General features: G+C 53.8%; 1 protein-coding gene across 4 annotated transcripts in view; it reads left to right on the forward strand.

The window, feature by feature from the left end:
* ATE1 (arginyltransferase 1) overlaps nucleotides 1–6,520 on the forward strand; it is a 224,508-nt gene extending 217,988 nt beyond the window's left edge. For 3 of the 4 annotated variants that reach the window (XR_007190069.2, XR_006408964.3, XR_008958031.1), the window contains 2 exons: nucleotides 854–1,021; nucleotides 1,630–2,010. The gene's annotated coding sequence lies outside the window, so the exon portion shown is untranslated. Of the gene's footprint in view, nucleotides 1–853; nucleotides 1,022–1,629; nucleotides 2,011–2,210 lie in introns of those variants that run through there. The other variant, XR_008958029.1, reaches the window with a different exon arrangement.
* Nucleotides 6,521–6,768: the final 248 nt, after the last annotated feature.

A 6,768-nucleotide genomic window follows, 5' to 3' on the forward strand; every position in this document is an offset into this window, starting at 1 on the left:
TGGACAGGGGACCGATCAGACACTACCGATGTGGAGAGCCATGGGGGACCGTGCTAAGTTCCTCTCGTTTTGTTCCGGGAAGCAACGAGCCCAGCTGAAAAACCTACCATCCCAGCTCCCTTGCAGCTAGGGGACCGTGTGTCCCAGTTCTGACCGGAAGATGTAAACAGAAGTTGGAGTGGCCTTTGGGGACACTGCTTGAATGGGAACAGGACCAAAACGTGGCAACCCCAAGGATCCAAGTCCCATACTAGGGATGGCCGAAGATGAGGCGGAAGGAGCCTGGGTCCCTGCGGGCTCTGTGCGGAAACCCTCCCTACCCTGGAGAAGTTCTGTGCGACAGATCCAGGTTGTGTGAGGCTTGAGGCCTTTCCAGTGTGGCGGGGGGGGCCTTCTTTGAGAAAAAGAATATAAAATATGAAATGATATGGCTAAAACGTGGGAGGAGTCCAAAAGTTTGACGGGACCTCTGCCAGAACTCCTATTTCTGTGCTTCTTTAACATGGAAAAAAGGAACTCTTAGTTTGTTTATGCCACGGCGCTCTGAATGCTGTGACTCGGAGCAGAACAGCATTCCTGACACCCCCGTGTTATCGGGAGCATTACCAAGTACGGGCCACGCCGTCTGCTCAGAACAAGGTCCTGAGCCCGGCTGCCGGCTCACAGCGCCTAAGACCCGTCTGTGGCCCTTGCTGGGGGTTGAGCTGTGTTCCATGATTTAATGCAGAGAATTCATAACCCCCAGGAGCTCAGAATGTGACCTTGTTTGGATAAGGTCTTTAGAAAGGTAATCCAGTTAAGAGGAGGTCATTAGGGTGGGTCCTAATCCAATGTGGCTGGTGTCCTTATAAAGGGGGCAATTTGGACGAGGAGCTTGGCACAGAGGAGAGACAACGTGAAGGCATGGGAGGATGATGCCATCTACACGCCAAGGAACGAGGCTTCCGAAGGAACCAACCCAATCGACACCTTGGTCTCGGACTTCCAGCCTCCAGAAGTATGGGATGGTCATTTTGGTTGGGTAAGCCCCCGCCCCTGCCTCGCTTGTGGGACTTTGTCACGGCAGCCCGGAGACCCAGGCACCAGCCGGAGCGTCTGATCCAATGGTCTGGGGCCAGTCAGAGCCGGTCATGTTTTAAAAGGCCCTGGGGTGGTCTAATGGGTGGCCACGGATGTAGGGGACTGAAGAGTCAGAGAGGAGGTGAAGTTCACGGGGGCCCTGAAGAGTGACTAGCTGAGCGGACGCGAACAGGGGAGGTGCTCAGGCAGGGAAACCTGGCCGTGTGGCCACGTCAGAGGGGACAGGGCAGGGGGCCGGAGGTGAGGGCAGAAGGGTGGCCCAGGCCAGGTGAGTAGGGCCTCAGGTGGCATGTGGGGCGATTTCCTCAGCAGCAGGGAGCCAGTCCCATCTGCAGACTGAGGCCAGCTGGGATCAGAGCTGCTCTTCAGAAAGGCAGCGCTCAGTACTTTCCCCGGGTGCTCGTGACCAGGTGCGAACTCGTCAGCACCTCGACAGTGGCCGTGCACAGGCTGGGCCCCTAGGACGGTGATGGAGGCATCGGTGAACACTCCCCGGCTGGAATCAGTGGGCTTTCCTTTCACCGAATGCCCTTCCCCCTCGTCCTCCAGGCAAACTCCTACAGCACCTTCAACACCCAGGACCCGCCGCCTCTCCTGGACAGCCCACCCTGTCCTCCTTTGGAGGCCGCCGCCGTCACCTCTTCCAGCACCTTCCATGCTGCATTGCCAAGGTTTGTGTTTCGCCCCCTCCTCACTGGTCTGTGGGTCCCTTAAGAATAACGACTCTGTCTCCTCTGTCATTTATTCCAAAACGCTGACTCAGCCGTTGCCGTCTGCCGGATCCTGGATCCGGAGCACGACTTGCTCCATAGATAGCGGCTGAACGGATGGAGCAGGAAAAAGACTCTTGAGGAAGCTGAAGCTGAAGGAGCGATCTTGCACCGTGTCGGCTTGCAGGTCCGTGAGGATTTGGATGGCCCCGTGTATGGTGTGAGTTCAGTTCACCACTTAAAACTCTCTGGGCTGTTTGCTTATCTATAAAGCAAGAGCCAGAATCAGCAATAGGTGTAAATCTCTTCAAGGAAAATACCCTAAATTGTCTTCTGTCTGCATTTAAATTCCTTCCCTGGGGCAAGTGTCCTAGGAACCCTGGGCATTTGGTCATTTTTCAGTTCGTGTGTTCTGTGCAGGGACAACCTGACTGGCTCCTCCCACCTCGAGGCTACAGGTGCGGGTGCAATGTGGACAAGCCCGACCAGCCGATGGCAGATCCCCCTGTCCCTGTCCTAGCTGACTGTCCCCCTCTCCCGCACTGCACGCTTTCCTCCTGTCCATGGCTTGCTGGGTGAAAGTTCGGCTCCCCCTGCAGCCCTGAGCTTTCTTGGCTGAAACCACGGATGCATTAAAGAGATAGAGAAGAAGAAAGGAAAGCCCAGGGCGTGACTCGCTGAGACCCGAAGGAAGGCGGTCTGAGCATCCTCTGAGCGAGTCCCAGGACTTCACTCCCTGAGCCGCGGTCTGCTCAGGCGCTGGAGGCCCCAGGAGGCAGATGACGGTCCTCTTGCAGAGCGGCCAGCTTCAGAGGGAAAGGCTCAGCTTCCTTCTGAGAGAAAACCAGGTGTTCCCAGGGGAATTCTGCCGTTTGGGAATGATAAATGCCTCCTTGGCAGGTCTGCAGAGGGGAGTGGCTCTTGTAGCAGAAGAGTCACAAGTACTAGATGTTTCTCTGAACCCATCCCATGGGTTACAGGAACAAGCTTTTATTAAAGATCACGTTGACATTGCTATTTGGCCTGTACTTCTTTGGGCTGGCCCTGAGCCGCCAGGCTGCTGGACACTGAGGCAGCCCAAGCAACCCACTGTCTGTTTTGCAGTGGGCCTTTCTTGCCCCGAGGTGGACAGACAGCAGCATTGAGAGACCCACAGATGCCTTTTTCTGGAAGATGCCATTCTAAATGTTTGGACAACTCAAAATAGCGGATCATGCTTTGACTGCCTTCGAAGTATGCACGGGTGGGGGTGCCTGGGTGGGTTCGTCGGTTAAGTGGCCAGTTCTTTGATTTTGGCTCAGGTCATGGTCTCAGGGTCCTGGGAGCGAGCCCCACATTGGGCTCTGCACCGAGCAGGGAGTCTGCTTGAGGATTCTCTCTCCTCCCTCTGCCCCTTGTCCCACTCATTCTCTCTCTCTCTCTCTCTGTCTCTCAAATAAATGAATAAACCTTAAAAAAAGAAGTTGTGCATGGGTGAACGGGCTATTTTCGGGCAGGATGAGATGTGTGTCAGTAAGCAAGGGCATGCAGAGTGAGGGAGACTGTGGGGTGAGTGGGCCCAGGTTTGCCCCCTCCGTGGGGACAAGAAGGAGTCTTGAAATTGGACATTGGTGCTCCTCCCGGGTTTCTTCAGCAGCAAGCAAGGACCACGGGCCAGTGTAAGGCCTGCTCCTTAGAACCACCGTGGGCCCTTGGCTCGCCCCGCGGGTCACTATGCAAACACCACTGTCTTGGAGGGCTGCTGCATTGGGAGGAGATGCTAGAAACTTTGGGCAAACTGAAGGTAATGCTCTCACCTGTCCCTGCTCCTTCGAGCAGCCAGGTGGGAGCCGACTCCTGGCAGTTTCTTTGAAACAATGACCTTTTGGTTTATTCAACCAATGCTTGCCATGGGCCCCCTTAGAATGGGGCTAGGGTACGGCCACCCTCGAGGGGCGACCATCTCGTCGGAGACCCGGGCCGTGTGGCCCTTCAGCAGCAGGCTCTGCCTCTCTCGTCCCTCTCCCCTTGTCCCCCCACCAAATCTCACCTCCAGTCTGTGCTCAGCTCCCTTGCTCAACCTTTCTAGGGTTCCTCAATCCTGCATCCAGGGTTTCAAAGACCTGTAGAATCCCGCCCCACAGCCTTTCTGACGTTGATCCCTCTGGGAGAATGGCTGCCTCCTGGAGCTCCAGATGACCCAGAAGCTCTGTTCCCCCCAGGGGAGCTCTGCGCTCCAGCCTGGGATCCTCTCCGCCTGGCAACTCGCCCACACCTTCAGCCCACCGCAACCTGGGAGCTCCCAACGCAAGGCCTTATCCAAATCCCACTTCACCCTGATTCCCAAATGGAGCCATGCCTCCCTCTCCTCCCCTGCATGGCTCGGGCACCTCCCACATCTGCTAATTCTCCTAGGCTGCTTCACACAGTAGTATTTCAGATCTCTTAATATTGAGCCCCATTATGTAAGGCTCTGGTTCTCAATCTGACTGCATGTTGGAACCCTGTGGAGGGCTTTGCAGGAACACTGAGGTCTGGGGTCATACACCTAGACATTCCGACATCATCCGTCTGTACAGCCAAGTGGGGAGTTTTAAGAACTCAGCACGTGATCTAATATGCAACAATGTTTTGAGACCATCTTTATATCCTCAGTGGTACCCTATTTATTGGATTTGATGGAATTACTGGAACTTGGAGGTAAAGTTAGTACAGAAGCCTATAGACCAGCACGGATCAATGGAAATATAACGTGAGCCACAAATATGAGCCACGTATGCAACTTCCAGTTTTCTAGTGACCACACTCAAAGTAAAAACACAGTGAAGTTAATGTTTGTCTTTTATTTAAACCATGTATGCAAATAGTATTGTTTCTATAGGTAATCAATACAAAAATCATTAATGAGATACGGTACTTTTTTTTTCTTAATACTAGCTCTTTGAAATCATGAGTGTATTTTATACTTTCGGTGCATCTCAACTGGGATGAGCTCCATAGCCATGCGTGGCTGGTGGCGCCATCTTGGTAGGTAGTTGTGGTCTGTAGGCCGATGAAGTCATGAGGTTGCTGTGCGGAGCTCGCCTGGAGAGCACCTGCGTGCTGTGCTGGCAGAAGGAGAGGTGGTTTCTGCAGCTGTGATGAGAGCGATCTGACACTCCTGGCCCTGAGCACACCCCCTCTTTCTAGTTAAATCACCGTATCTTCTTATCTTGGTCCTCTCCCCTCCGCTCGCACCCCCACCATCTGGATCGCACATCCAAAACAAATTTCCTCCCATCCTCAGCGTCCTGTGCGCCAGCTGTCCAGCACCCAGCTGTGGACCTGCTGCTGTTTCCTGTCCCCGTTGCTCTTTGAGAGCTGGCTGCCAGTCCCAGTGGGAGAGAGGCGTGGGAGGGTGTGGGCACCTGGCCTGGCGGTCTAGGAGAGGTCCGGGAGACAGTGGGGAGTGTGTTCTCTCCCACTTGCTCCCCTTCGCTTCCTCTTGCTTTCTCCTGGGGTCAGCTGCTGCAGCCACTGACCGTGCTCCCACCCCCTGGGGCCTTAAGGGCCCTCCCAGCCTTTAAGAAGCCCCCATAGTGGAGCAGGTCTCCAGGTGAGAATCACCTGGCTATTTGCCAACCTCTCCAGGGGCAACCCCTGGATGGGACACTTGGATGCCAAAATGTGCAGAGCCAGCAAGAACAGGACTATTATTAGGCCTTTCTCCCCACCATCCCGGTTACCAGCCACATGACTTGGCCCTTTGATGTCACAGTAGGAGCTGGGGTCCAGCTCTCCGCGACATGAATGTGGTATTTCTGCAAATACTTTCCCACTGGCACATACTATCACTGCTCTCAGTGATTATCTTTTATTTCCAAAGGCAATTAATCTTCTTTGTCGTCTTTTTTTTTTTTTTTTTCCTGCATGTGGCCAGTCCTCATCTTCGTTGCTGTTTCAAATCTGTGAATCGTTCGGGAGCATGTGGTAAATTGGCTTTTATGCTCTGTTTTTGCTGAAAGCTGAGGCGGCAGGAATGGCTAATGAGAAATATATATTTTTAAAAGTGCTAGAATTCTGAGGCATGTAGCAGGGGGTTTCACACGGAAACGTGCAGAGATTAATTGTCGATGACCCAGTTCTGTGGCGGTGTAGAGTGTTCGACCCCACCGGCCCTGCAGCTCCAACATCAGGGATTGATGGAGCCGTAACTGGGCAGCACCTGCCAGGCTCCCGAGGGGGTGCTGCAGGGACAGACAACGCAGCCCCTCTAGTTGAGGAGCTAAGATGTACTGTGCAGGTCGAGAGAGGTCGCAAGTTCACGTACACTAAACGGAAGAGCACAAAGGCAACACTACAGACCTGACCCTGGGGGGCCAGACAGGGAGGAGTGATCAGGGAGGCTCCCCGAGGAGGTGGGCTCAGGCTGAACAAAAGGATAGGCTGCTTGTAGCCACAGAGGCCAGGGAGGGCATCCAGTAAGTCCCATAGTTGGTTCTGCCTGAGTCTAGGGGGGTGTCAAGCTTTAAGATGCTTGAAGGTTGGAAGATGCTCTGTTTCATAGAAGAAGTGGTGATTCCAAAAGTCAAGAACATTAGGTCCTGGGGCGCCTGGGTGGCACAGCGGTTAGGCGTCTGCCTTCGGCTCAGGGCGTGATCCTGGCGTTATGGGATCGAGCCCCACATCAGGCTCTTCCGCTATGAGCCTGCTTCTTCCTCTCCCACTCCCCCTGCTTGTGTTCCCTCTCTCGCTGGCTGTCTCTCTCTCTGTCGAATGAATAAATAAAATCTTAAAAAAAAAAAAAGAACATTAGGTCCTCTTTTTAGCTCTGCTACTGATAACCTCTGACTTTGGTGGTCACATAACCACCTCTGGATCTCTTCTAGGACTGAGGGTTCCTTTCACTGCTTTTTCCTTGACCTGCTGTTCAGGAAAGATCAGAAATTGACCATTCACCCGTGATTCACCCATCTAAACATCTGTCCGCCTGTCTATCCATCCATCTCTCCATAGATAC

The sequence above is a fragment of the Ursus arctos genome, unplaced genomic scaffold, assembly GCF_023065955.2.
Source record: "Ursus arctos isolate Adak ecotype North America unplaced genomic scaffold, UrsArc2.0 scaffold_7, whole genome shotgun sequence".
Lineage (NCBI taxonomy): Eukaryota > Metazoa > Chordata > Mammalia > Carnivora > Ursidae > Ursus > Ursus arctos.